Raw genomic sequence first — 14,818 nt, forward strand, 5'->3', positions numbered from 1 at the left:
ACAGGCTCCGGACGCGCAGGCTCAGCGGCCACGGCTCACGGGCCCAGCCGCTCCGCGGCACGTGGGATCCTCCCGGACCGGGGCGCGAACCCGCGTGCCCCGCATCGGCAGGCGGGCTCTCAACCGCCGCGCCACCAGGGAAGCCCGGACAAGTATAATTCTAAGGAAAAGCTTTTACGCGATTAAGAAAGGACATGGAATGCTTACAAGTGCTTTTAAAAAAAGATGCTATTTTTAGACTGTGAATGTCCTATAAAAGAGTACAAAGTGTTTTAAAAAGGAAGTATCATATCAGTTTTGGGTCACTGATTAAACAGATTGTGCCTTCCAGATTTCTTCTCCTGGAAGAATATATAAACTCTGTAGATGTCTTAGATGCCATATATTACAAATACAGGAAAAAGAGGCACCCTCTGGGGGAGATTCGAGTGTCTATTGTATTTCTTGGGGGTTTAGGAGTTGCCCGAGAAAATGGGAAGGAAGAGAAACAAAAAAATTCGTTCTGTACAGTGACCAGACTCAAAGAAGATGGAGAAGATATAGTGAAAGTAAAGTTAAAGGAAAAAAAAAAAGGAAAAATGATCCATTGCCTACAAACTTAATTTGTGACCCAATAAAAGTAGTTTGTGGATTTTTAATTTTTATTATACAATATACTGAACTTTACATTTATTACAAACGTTGAGTTTAAATATGTGGGTATCATTTATCATTTTGAACATAAACATTCAGAGGTAAAAAACAGACATTTATGTGTAATGCAAAAGAAGAAAGTAAGGTGCTATTTGAAAGGTAGTTTTTAGAAATATTCATTATATTCCCAAATAATAGAATGTTAACTGAAAGGTGGTTTACTAACTGGGATTGTGTATTATTTTCGAAAACCTTAGGTTTAAACCCTAACTTTCTAATGAAAGCGTTCAAATGCGTAATGGTGTGACTTTGGATAAACCACATCATCTTTCTAAGCCTCATCTAAAAACACTGGGATAATTTTCCTTACCTTATAAAGTTAAATGAGATAATGCGCAAAAACACTTCTTGGAGTATTTACTTCAATTAAACATAAAGGCCAGCCTGGGTTTGAAGTTGACAGAGAATGATGACACAGACCAGCAAATAAGATGTGCAAAAGACAAAGGTAAGTTCATGGCTACAAATGAATGGAAACTTCTCCCCAGCACCTCTCTGTGCCTCCTGAGAGCTCACTCCACGCTGGTGATTCAAACGGCTCCGATTACAGTCTCAGCCAGGTCTGGGGAGCCCAGGGCTGTGTACTGGCCAACTTTTAGACCATTAGAGATAAGTGAGGCCAGGGCAGCACTTGAGGGTCCACCATTTACCAAATAAATTATATATTCCCTTACCCTATTTCATACTTTGTCACTGAACCCAAAGAAAGCCAGGCCACGGACCACCATACTTAGAGTAAACGCTAAATTTGCCTGCTAATTATTTCATTCTGTGATATTTTATATTTTTAGTTTTTCTTCCAGTGTAACATTAATGTCGAGGAAAAAATTAAATGTATGTATTATTAAAAGTTAAGAAAAATCTTACATCGTCTGAACAGATTAGCAGTCTCAGCAAATGGATGAATTTTATTTCTAAGGGACATTCTGCTAGAATATTCAAAAAGAAGAATGGTATGGTAAATGTTACAAGATTTTAGGACCTATTATCCTAAATGGCCTATTATCTTGACTTCTAGGCACTGTGAATGAGATACCAAGATGCTTTTCACAGCCCTACGGCCACCAGTGTTGCTGGCCTTTACTCCCTTACCTCTTAATCTCATCTCTCTGCAGCCAGAGTGACATTTCCAAAAGGCTAATTTCAACACATCACTTACATTACGAAGGCATTTTCTAAGAGGTTTTCCACACCTCAGAATGAATTTCAAAGTCCTTGGAGTGGCTTATAACTTCCATTCTGATTGGGCACTTGCTCAGCTGTCAGTCTCATCTCTGAAACTTGCTTCTTTACACTTGAGAATATTGAATCACTCTAAACTCTCTTTCCTCAGGATTTCACACGTGCTATGCTGGTGCTAGGAAAACCTTCCCCTTCAAGGTTTCCTTGTGTGGGTTTTGACATCCCTGCCAAGTCCCAATCCTTCCCACCTCATCTGCGAGCTCACAACACCATTCCTGCATCTTTACCACCTCTCCCACTACGAGTTCCTTAGCCATAATCTCTCTACATGCTCAGGCATTACCTGTGTAGGTTGTTTTTCATCTCTGCCTAGGAATCGCCTCTTCTATTATTCTTGCGCTCAGTGCACATGTGTTGATTTTCCCCAGCCAACCATCAGAGGGAGGGAAAGGATATTCTACTCGTGAACACTTCCACCGCACACCTTTCTGGGGCTGCAGACACGACCCCCTCCATATGGGGTCAGCGTATCTGTCAGTCACAACTTCTCAGTCACTTCAAGTAGGACACTGCTCCTGGGTTTATCCTCAGTAAATGCCAGGTTTTAATTGGGAAGAGAGGGAAGGAGGCTGAGCAGCAGCCACTTTGAGAGAGGCTTTGGTTGAAATAAAAGCGCCAGGAAAGGCTAAAGCCCTAGGGGGTATAAAGGATGAAAAGCAAGAATGTTGTGAGCTTACAATGGTATATCCGTGGCAAATGCTCCTTTGTATTCTGTCACCAGTGTTTGATCCAGAAACGCCACAAGGAGACTGCAGAAGAAGGAACTTCAGCCTATCCCAATCCAAATCACCCCATTCAGACGGCCAACTTGCCTTCCTATCTTTGTGCTGAGTTTGAGCCTCAGGGCTTCCTAACTGGCTTCTATCCACTCCCTCTGGGGGAAAGAGGGACAAGGAAAACAAAAAGAGAGATAAAGGGCAGAGAAATCGCACAGAACAGACTCTAGTCCACGTTTCACATTATCTTGGGGTTAGCATCCATCTTGCTTTCCTACCGTTATATACCGAAAAAGAAAGAGAGAGAGAGAGAGAGAAAGATATTCATCATATAGGAGAAAACAGAATTATCTAGTATTCGGAAATCACATGGGAGCAGGGAAAGTCCAATTACTATAAAGTAATGTGCTTACAGATTGGGGTATCTTGAACGTCTCTGAACCCCCTTGGTCAATAATTCATCCTAGGTCTTGACCAGGTCACTGGAATAAATCAGCATGCTAAAAGCCCTTTATGTGACTATTTAATCCACCAATGCCCTTCTGTTTGTACATCTTCATTCAAAGCCCCTCGTCATTTTGGTGGAGATTCCATACATCCCTAGAGACTTTCACCATCAGCTCATAGAAGCAAATGTTTATCAGCCGTCTCACATATTGAAAAATAGTTGAGTGGGCTTTCAAGAGATCAGTTTTCTACATGAAAGGCTTATTAATCACTACCATCATAGCATACGCCATTCAGGAGCAGTGGCAAAAGAATCTCTAGTCTCATAAACTCCAAGCCTTAAAGAGAACAAATGCCTTGCACTGAAATTAGTACCAGACTCAATACTGCATCCTCACAATAAATATAGAAAATAGGAGAGCCTGTTTGGAATAGACCGGTTGCCAATTAGAAAAGAAACAAAATCTTAACATTCAAATTTAAGGAAATATTTTTATCTGATACTAAAAAGGACAACTCTTGAAGTAAAAACTGACTTTGTGTTTATAAAATTATCTTTTCAAATAACAGTAACACTAATCCTAAGTAAAACTAATCTGATACAAAATGCCATAGGCAGATTATGACACTTGTGGGAAAAATGAATGGAATTGTATTTGGATTCTATACAGAACAACTGAAACCACAATTGTGAGTTAATAAATTGAATAGGGAAAGAAACTCTGATTGGCCATCACTGTGCATCGTTGGACAAAAACCTCTATACCTCAGAGTCCTGCAGTTTCCATAGAAACAGGGCAATGGCTAGTGTAAAAGCAATAGTTATCTCCAGACAAAAGGCCTGCCTCAGCTTTCATTTCACTGCACCAAAATCTTAGGGAAAAAAGCCTTTATCCTTACAAACAGAAAGGAAAAATTTTAATATGCTAAATGTTAAAACCAAAATGATATATCATTTCATAAATCCCTTTAAAAATAAATCCTTCAATATAAATTAACTGGAATGGAGGAAACAGAATCCCCTTAATTTTTTTCTTTAATCCACACATCAAAATAATGAAACCCAGTTCTATCAAGTTTGTTGCCAACACGGCTTGAAGTTCAGCAGCAAAATCGAAAATCCCAGTTGCTTAATGTCCATCAAAGACAATCAAGGATTGTAGACTGAGTTCTGTCAATACCACTGTTTTTAATTTAGATATCTGCTTAGTAAATTATGATCGCATTAGTGTGGATAAAGACAAGTGAGGGGGAAATGTGCATTTGAGTCTGTCTTTTGTTTCTCTCTTCTGCTGTACCAAAAGTCCCGGAAGAGGTCAGCAATTAACCACTGGGTTAATAACACAGTATCGACTGTAACTCACCCTGGTAATTAATTAAAAGTATTAATAAACATTAAGTTTTTTCATATGAAATCTAAATGCTTCCAATAATGTCATTAGATTCCCCTCCCCACCCAATCTATAATACTGGCACTGAAGTATTTAAAATATATGTTTACAAAATGGGGATATTAACACAGTCAAATAATAAAGCCAATCTAATTAAGTTGGAAAAAACCTAACATATTTTATTTTGACATATAGTATCCAGCAATACATAAGTTCCAAAGAGAAAGTGAAAGCAATCAGACACTGAGCTTTTTAGATAAAGTAATTTGTCATGAGTGAACATCACAAATATTTTATACAATGAAGAGTATCATAAATAATGATAGATCCTTGTAACAGCTGAACAACAGAGCAAAGAATAATTGTCTATATCAACACTGGATCATCAAACTACAATAAATCAGTAAAAAAAAAAAGTCTCATGTTACATGACTGTCTAATAAAGGGCATTTTTAAGAGGAAATAACTGACAAATCACTAAAAAAAGATATGGAAAATATAGCTATTTTCTAACTCTGAAATTACAATATAAAACTGGTGATATATAAAAAATTATATTCTCAAATAGGTTGAATTAATAATAGGTGGAATTTTGTTCATTTATCCATTGTTTTAATGAAGAATGTCCATAAAATAGTTTTTATTTTTAAGTTAACCTGATGATCCCAAAATTGTGACCAAACCATATTTCGACGTAGATATAAAATAAAATCATGATATGAAGTGAGCAGATTTATATAGTGCTAACATTTTAATTGTCTGTCTTGTATGTGAATGTGTAAAATCTACCAGGGCTGAGAAGGCTCGCACTCATATTAGTTTAGATGTTAGGCTAAAACCTTTGGAAGTACTTACCGTTGGTCTAGAAATCTACAAGGCCATATAAAATTAGTATCGCCAAAATATTTGCAGTTGAGAGAAATATCTCTGCGTCAAACTCAACACTAACCTCACAAAATTTCAGAAAGTTGAGGAATCTAGACTCAATCATGTGTAAAGCACACATCTGAGGAGGACCCCAGATATTTTGTAGCCACTAAAAAACACAAATGGGAAAAGACAAAGTGTTTTCTCTGTTTCTAAGATTCCTACTTAAAAATCAACGTAGAAAAACAAATATTTCTATACTGGCGTTTCTCCAAAGTCATGGCCCCAAAAAAGAAAGGGAGGAACTCTGATATTTAGAATTTTATTCAAAATTTTATTAATATCTCTAGATTTTTTCCATTAACCTTAATGTTATTTCAGCCTGCTAGTAATTTTCAGTCCTCTCCTAATCCTTTACCAAATATTTTATATTTCAAACTCAAGTGTAAAAAATTTGACAAAGCAGAGGAAATAAATGACTGCTTCCTTCCCAAATGCCTTGCCTTCATAGCCATTTAAAGGACATGTAAAGGACGATCTGGTGAAATTCAAAACAACTAAATTAAAAGAGAGAAATCAGGAACACTTCTGATGATTAAAAAAGTATACAAATTATTATAAAGCAAGTCATGTGTGAAATACACACCAAAACACAACCTACAATCTTCAGAAAAGCCAATTAAAACTTCATGAATATAGAGCTGTTTTTTTCTGCCACCCTGGATCAACGTGCTGTGAAAATCTAAGTTATAAATCTATAAATCAGCTCATTGGGATGAAAGCACAAAAAAGAGAGGTTATATTTTATTCTTTTTAGACTGACATTGAAGTAGAACACGAAAGAGGAAACCTTGAGAAAAACGTAAAAATGTCAAGAGACACTACTGACGCTAAATTAGAGGAAAATCTTCAGATCATAAAAAACCAAGGACACAATATGCCTGGCCTCACTATTAATTTGTGGTGTGAGAATTACCATAAGAATGGCGAGAAGTTGAAGCAGGAGATTTTTTTAAAGGGGCAAAGCGATAACACTGATGAGAAACGCTTTTTCAAAAAGAGATCTACGGCAAGAACCTCAATAAAACTTTCTCAGATAAAAATGTCAGTTCAATATTATATTAATCATTATACTAAAGTGTCTATCCTACAAGTGTCCCATTCTGAACTGACTTACCCAGTGTGTTAAGTCAATTTATATGTAAATTCTATGGTGAATTAGGTTAATGCGCCTTTTTTCACTTAACTGACAGCTAAGAGCAAATGTATCTTTCCACTTGGCTTCCAAACAAAGACCCAGCCAAGCCCTGGAGTGAGGAAGGGAATCTAGAAGAGTAACAGAAGCTCTGACTGAAAGAGCAAACTGTGCTGATTCATGATGTCAAAACTTGAGCTGCTGCAGAAAAAGTCAGGTGTGTAAGGGACCTCTGAGCATCTTTTTAGCTTAGTCTCTAACATATTCAAGCATTGATCGTGGAAGCATGACAAGAAGACTTAAGTCTTAGCAAGGCTAAGAAGCTGCCCTGGGAAATCAATTCCATGAAAAGGTGGAGTAACAATCCCCACCTAAATAATAGTTAGTTTCACTGTATATTTCATGTCTAACAAAGTTTAATTTTCTCTATTGAAGGTGACCCTTCAGTTTCACACTTACATATTATGGACGCATTCCCCACCATGGTTTTCAAAACCCCTAACACATTTACATATATACATAAAGGAATAGGTATGTAAAATAAGTGGAGGTCCTGGGAACCAAGGGAAACTAAGAATATATGCACTGGAATAATGACTCCAATAGTGATACATGTCTACAAACCACATGCCTTCAAGGCCTGTGCACCCAGCTCAAATTCTAACAGCAAGCCCTATAGAGAAATTCTCTTCTTCCCCAAAGCAAAGAACAAAGACTATATATATTTAATAGCAATATAAATTCGCAATTTAATTTTCGACTTTCCAAGACATTTATGGACGCATGGGTGGGAGAAGCTACTGGTAGGGCATAGGATAAGTAAACACAAGATATGAGGCCAGCTGTTGTTATGGAAACATAGTCTTTGGAGGTAAACAAGCTTGGGTTTGAATTCCAGTCCTAGCAATTACTAACTGTGAGACCATATTCAATATCTGGCCTATTGTATTAGCTAGAGATCATGAAGACCATGGGTTTTATTTGTCTTTAAGAAAAACAGCAGTCAGCCTTGCAGAGTCTTTGCAAATGGGTGCAATTTTACCTAACACTGAATATATAATTAATAAATTGATATATCTTAGTTCCTATCATATAGTAGGAACTCAGTAAATTATACGAGTAATATATATTTTATCGATATACCCTACACATGAAGTTACTTCTCTATGTAGCATGCAATCATGAGAGGGAACATTCTCTTTCTTATTTTCTCTACAAGACTCCATAAGTGAGTGTGTTATATCTACTTGTAAGTTACAGGGTTAGACTTCATATTTTATAATTAGCAACAAAGTCAATTTTTAATTAGAAAACATCAAAACATTGCAAATCTTAAACATACTTTTCCAACAGTATATTACATTAGCATAAGTCAATGTGTTAAACTATAATCTTAAGTCTTTGCTTCAGTGCTATTAAAATTCAAGAATGTGTTCAATATATTACCTATAGATGGTGAAGACCACAGGAACTATTCAGTTTTCTGAGAGAAGAATAGATCTCACTCTGACGTAGGGAAATTGTGAAAAATAACTAATGAATCACTTAATTTTTTTAATTCTTCAAATATACCCTAGCAATTATCTTTGCTTTATACATTTTACATATCAACTAGAACTACCCCCAAAAGGACAGTATGACACTTAAAAGAATGTCTTTAATTAATCCATTTGGTATTTCTAGAGCAGCAATCACGTAAATGACTTTCTTTAGCATTTACTTATTTATCTCATTGATTTAACTGAATGGGCGAGAAGGGAGCAAAGATTTGCATCTCACCTTTCACGGCTTCCCAGCTCCAACTCTGCTTTAACCCTTATTCATAAACGTCGGCGTGTAACCAGAGGTCTAGCAGGGCAGGCCCACCAGTGTTCCCTTTTCTTACGGTATCAAGGTTTCCCGGGGGAAAATTTACTAAAGTAATGTGAAGCATTTAATCTAGGCTATAAATATTACACTGATTGTAAGGGACTTGGGGTAATTAATATTTAAAATTCAAGTTGGGTGCCTGTCACTGACATCTATCTAACAGTCCAGGTCTACTGAGCTTCTCCAGTGAAATATTTAAGATGATGACAAAGAAAACTCTGTAGTTCAGGTGAAAATCAAGCACCATAGAGATTTCCTTATTAAACATTGCTCAGTTTTTTTCCACCTCACATGACATAGGGAACTATAACTACCTAATAATTCTTTCTCATTATTAACATATATATGCATTATATGTATAAAATATAGTACAATTATATATAATAAATACATCATTTAATATAATTATAATATATAAATATATCAATAATATAATTGTTATATATTAATAGCATATACATTACTATATAATTACGCATATAATTATAAATATTGTTACATTAATTCTATGACTGGAATAAAATTCACTAATTCTTTATTTACAAATTTGTTATGTAACATTAGTCAGTAATTGAGGTAAAATCTGTCTTAAAAAATGATATTCCAGCAAAAAGAAAAACTTACTGGAAAGATATCAAGTTCTCATAAATGTCTGTGAAAATGATGGGGGGGGGCGTGTCTTCACACTAGCACCCACTCTGGCTTTTATCCCTGGGAACAATTCTGTTTCTCATGATATTTCCAGTATAATCTTACCAAGCTTGATGTAATCACTCCTAACTATTGGATGTATAAGTCTGTAAATATTCCCTTACCAAAAAATATTTTAAAGCTGTCACACATATGGAGAATGATTTCTGTTTTGTTTGGGTTTTGCAATATATGCTGGACATGCTTCCACGTCTTTCTATGTGGATACTTCATTCTTTCCAAAAGCACGGTATGTTCCACGGCAGTGCTTAGGATATTCGATAGCATTCCAGTGGTTCCCAGTTTAGCTGGTGGAGCACCGTGAATGTGGCTTTGCCCCGAGGTACTGTTTCAACACAGATGCTCAGCTTTCCCGACCGTCATGAAGATAAGCTACCGTCAGGAGCTAAATCAGAGACAATCTGCTCCACACATCCCTAGACGCAAGCACTGAAGATCAGTCAACAAATTTAAAACGTAAAAGACTCTCCTAATAAACAGAATAAAAATGAACAAGTCTAAGGGCTTTTCTCCCTTCTGGCAACAAATACACCAGTCTGGCAGTGCTGTGATTATGCGACCTAACAGACTAGTACTACGTACATTCTAAGTGAGGAAATATGAGAGTGAAAGCGTTAAAAGGAAATAAGAGGAAAACTATGAGTTGAGAATTATGAAAAGAATGACTTCTTGCAAAGAAGACAATACATTTGTATCCATTTTGAAAAGCAAAATAAAACTGTCATCGCATGCAATAACTTAGAGGTGGCAGTATGCTCAATAGAAGGACCGCTCTGAAGTCAGAAAAAAACGAGTATTTTAATCCGCGCTCTAACTTCTGAAAGATTACCTGCAGGAGCTTCAAGGTGCTTCCTCTGCAAAAAGAAGGACATGTGTGCAAGAACTGCAGCTTCCTGTCGCTCTTGGCCATCCCAAGTGTCTGGCTCAGAGCAGGCACTCAACAAATACCCATGAATGAGTGAACAGCCATCGTACAGGTATGGTGAGAATTAAAAACTAAAGTGAAGATACAAATGTCACACTCAACCCATGCATATTCAAACCTATGCTTACTTGCTTACTTTTTATGGTTTTTGCTTAATAATTTAGTTATTTCTCAGTAAGAATAAAATTTATTTTTAAAATGATCTTAAAGTTTATGCCAATTTGAATTTCTTCAACACAAATTAGCTAATGTTTTCTGAATAATGCCTAGAATACCTGGATCCCACAAAGCTTGAGAGAAGCAAGAAAACCAATTTCACAATCAGTCCCGAATGTGTTCCCTACCTCGGGAATAAGTGAATTTGTAATCACCATTCATGATAAGGTTGTATTTTATTGGATGGCTATGGATACCTTTCTATGGTAGGACTAAGCCGAAGCTTCAGTTCTGACTACTCAGACCAGTCAGATTAAGTGATAACGCATATGCACAAAAGATCAGCGTGTGGAGGAGGAATTTAGAGACCTTAGTAAGTATATGTTCAATCGGTTGGAAGGGTAAGATGTCGGAGACACAAGAAATGACATACGTAGCTCATCACCAGCGACACCAAATGACTAAAACAGTCTATAAATGAAGCAAAGAGACTCAGACACAGTAACAAAAAAAATAAAACAAAACGACAATCGTCACGTTATTTAGTTTTAATGACACCACTCAACACCAACAGTGGAAAATAAGATCATATAAGGACCTACAATTTTATAATCAGAGACCCAAGTGGCCTCAAGAAACTCAAGCAGTGTGTTTGGATGCCCTGAAGAAAGGAAGGGACTGGATAGGAGGGTAGGGGATCCATAGGTCCTCTGTGGTTGTGTTGATAAAAAACCGGGAAGCCAGAACAGGAAACACATTTTTAATATAGTTAACATCTTAATTTCTGGATCTGAAATTACTTCATTCTCAACCTCAACAGTGTCAAGCTTCTTAAAATTCCTTCCTTTTTAAACTCCTACCTCACCACGCTAACTAATCTCCAGTAAAATTCTCGGATAGCTTTGCTATCTCTTTTTCCTCCTTCGTCTTCTAAATACCAGTATTCACTGAATTCCGTCCCTCCCTCGATCCCTTTCTTTCCATCTCTTATATCCTTCAACCCAAACCTTTAATTACTGTCTCAAGGCAGATTATTCAATTTTTTTTTTCATTCATAACCTTGACCTTTCACATGAGACCCATTTTCACATTTCCAAATGCCCTGGACTTTCCTTCTGCGGTATAAATGGTCATGTGGATGGCTCCCCAGGGAAAACTCCCTGCCTAAAATCAAACTCACCTTTCAATCTACAGTGACAGATGCATCATTCACCTGGTTACCAAAGATCAAAACCACCTCGTGATTTTGTTCCTTCTCTTTCTGATTCCCTCTACATCAGATTGGCCATCTATCAAGTTCTGCCAGCCAGGGCTGCTAGAGCCAATGTCTGTCCAATCTCATCACATCCCTATCATTCCGTTAACATTTTGATTCTAAAATAGATATGTAGATAGCTGCAACCACTTCCTCACCGACCTCAGATCTCCTCCCCACTATAATTTCTGAATCCTTCTTTTTAAAATCATGGTTTTACAATATGACTGCCACTTTTATAAAGATGCAAAGGTGGTGTCATATAATGAACTCGAGCAGAGGGGCAAGTAATGACATATCTAAACCTCAAATTTCTCAACTATAATATATTAAATAACGGTGACATCTACCTCCTTGGATTGTTGCAAGGCCTGGAAAACAGGAAGGCTCAAGAAGTGCCAGGAATAATAAGCCTCATAATTTTTATTACCAAATTCTGCTGCTTAGAGGCTAATATGTTTAGGCTAACATCATCCCATCATCTGGCCCCAATTTTACTTCACAGACCATTCTTCCATACACGCTAGGACAACCAAGACAACGTTATGAGTTTCTCAAAACTCTTTCTCCTTACCCACCTTGAGCTTTTGTTAAGACCGCTTCTCTTTATGGAATATCATTTCCACCCATTTCCACCTTTCAAAATCTTAACCATCCTTAAAGGTTCACAAAAAACAATCACCTTTCATGGAAACTCCCTGAAGTCCCAATTGCAAGGGCATCAGGAAAATCATATCCAGCCTTGTAAGGTATAAGTTCACATTTATGCTCCCTCCCCTACTAAAGCACATGTTCTTTGGAGACAGAAATAATGTTTTGTTTATCTCTGTATTCTTGATGATCCTTCGTGAAACAACTTAGCAAATTAATACAGCTCAAGTGCAGTTATATTCTCCAGTCTACATAAATTCATTAGGTTTGATTAATCAGCACAAGAACAAGCCAGACAAGAAACAGCACTTTATTACCCCAAATATCTGCAATTATGCAAATCATAGGTAAGCTGTATAAATTACAGTATACCATTTAATAATTTGTATCCATTAATAGTATAATTACATTATTTGCATATACCTTAAGGAATAGAGTTGATTAAGAAATAATTTTCAAAGTAGAGAAAATAATCCTATTATTCTCCTTTCCTCTTTTAAGATATGGTGTTATCCTTTGAACTACTAAAATACTATTTATATTCAGAAAGGAAGGTTCAGTGATTATCATTCTAAAATATACATTTATTTTGTTCTGAATACACTGAGTAAAATCACTGCATAATTGGTAATACCAGTGTCTGTAATGTACATTTGAAAAAAATATACTGCCCTAAATTGCCAGCAACAATGAAACAAAACTCAAAAAAAAATATTAATTCTCAATTATTTTCAAATTTTTTCCTATTTTAAAAAGTTTATTAAACTTGATTGTGACCTTTTTTACTTATTAAAATGAAAATTGCTTTGAATTAACTTTGCCTCCTTAGAAAGTAATACTTCTGTTTCCTTCCTTTGCTATAAAGGTAACGTAAAACAAAAACACAAATTATACAATAACTAGGCACTGCCTTGACATCCCCATTTTTACCTGCATCAGAAACCTTACTCAAAGTAGAATTTGCTTTAGATTGTCATATCAATTTCACTGGTGAAAAAAATTTTTTTAAGAGTTGATAAAGGAATTGAACAATTTTGAAGTCTTCATGATAAGTGTACATTTCTCTGTTTCCATCAAAAATTTAAAAATTCTTTCTGAATTCAATATTCCATAAATTCCTTAAGAAATTTGATATTTGTAAAAGACCAAATTTAATAATACAGAAAGAAAACTTAATTAATGGCTTAAAACAATGCACAATCTATTAAAGCACAATACTAAGGTCTAATATTTATTTGTACTAGATTATATGCTTTGATATAATTACATAAGATGAATGCATATTTTGATCGTTAAGGCAGAGCTAGTAAACAAAATATGTGGATATGGATAAAATTTTGTGAATTATATATTTTGAATATGTTTTATATTTTAACTGGTAAATAGATTATATAGAAATTACATACATTGATAAGAATTATTTGCACTATATTATGGTCCTGCATTTTGTCACACTATACCATAGGATTTACAGACAAAAATATTAAATAATTATAAAAATAAATTTTGTGACTAAAAGTTCAAATTTGAGGAGAAAAATCAGGATCGATCTGGAGAGGTTCAAATTCATTCTGAGTGGAATCAAATTTGCATAGCCTCACAGGACCTCTCTGAAATATTTATTAATGTTGGTCGGTGGTTTTAACATGTTCACACATTTTTTGACAGCACTTCTTCCAGGAGGAGGAGGCTAAGTGAAGCTCCTTAAGGACAGGATGGACTTGATGACTCACTTCCAACAAAAACAGTGTGAAAGAGAAGTGGTAGACAGTGCAGTACCTTAACCCAGTGACCAATGATACCACTTGGTATACCAAGAATACCAACTCTTTGGTTTTCTTCCTCAAAATCCATCACCCAGGCCAATCTTAAAACATCAGGCAAACACAAAATGAGAGAAATTTTTCAAAGTACTTGACCAGTACTGTTCAAAAACATCAAGGTCACATAAAACAAGGAAAGATGGAGAAACATTCACCCATTGGATGAAACTAAGGAGATAGTACTAAATGCAATTTAGTATGATGGATTGGATCCTAGAACACTGAATGACAATTGTCAATAACATCTGAAAATCCAAATAAAGTCTGTAGTTAGATAGCATTGTATCAATGTTAATTTCTAAGTTTTGATAAATGTGCCATGGCTATGTAAGCATTCAGGGAAGCTGGGTGAAGTTACACTGGAACTTTCTTCACTCTTTGCAATGCTTTTGTAAATTTAAAATTATGTCAGAATTAAACTACTGAACAAAAAATGCATTCTATGAAAAAATAATCAATGTGAACCCTAATAAACTATGCAAAAACAAAGAATTATATGACTATAGCCATTATCATTACTGCCATGATCTCTAAATATACTGAATGTATGTGTGTGTGTAATCATATATGAGAATGAACAATATTGCTAGAGGTGAGGCAGTAACAGGTTGTGTGTGTGTGTGTGTAATCATATATGAGAATGAACAATATTGCTAGAGGTGAGGCAGTAACAGGTTGTGATTAAGAGCAGAGACTCTGGGAGCAAAGTCCAGAGTTTGAGTCCTGGATGTTGCATTTATCAGCTATGAATCTAAGCTACCAAGCTCTCCATGAATTCATCTCCTCATTGCTAAAATAAGAAAAATAATAGCACCTACACGTAGTAGATGGTCAATGATGGCCACTCTTGATTCATTGCCTCTCTTTTTATGCATGC

At 35.9% G+C, this 14,818-nt stretch overlaps 1 protein-coding gene across 4 annotated transcripts in view; it reads right to left on the bottom strand.

The window, feature by feature from the left end:
- The window catches only part of GPM6A (glycoprotein M6A), a 262,338-nt gene that overhangs the window by 97,121 nt on the left and 150,399 nt on the right, over window positions 1-14,818 (bottom strand). Inside the window, exons 1-2 of one of the 4 annotated variants that reach the window (XM_028481690.1) lie at window positions 9,961-10,030; window positions 7,998-8,057 (exon numbers count right to left, since the gene is read on the bottom strand). The exons of the other annotated variants lie outside the window; for them this stretch is intronic. The gene's annotated coding sequence lies outside the window, so the exon portion shown is untranslated. Of the gene's footprint in view, window positions 1-7,997; window positions 8,058-9,960; window positions 10,031-14,818 lie in introns of those variants that run through there. 4 annotated transcript variants of the gene reach the window in all.

The sequence above is a fragment of the Physeter macrocephalus genome, chromosome 20 (assembly GCF_002837175.3).
Source record: "Physeter macrocephalus isolate SW-GA chromosome 20, ASM283717v5, whole genome shotgun sequence".
Lineage (NCBI taxonomy): Eukaryota > Metazoa > Chordata > Mammalia > Artiodactyla > Physeteridae > Physeter > Physeter macrocephalus.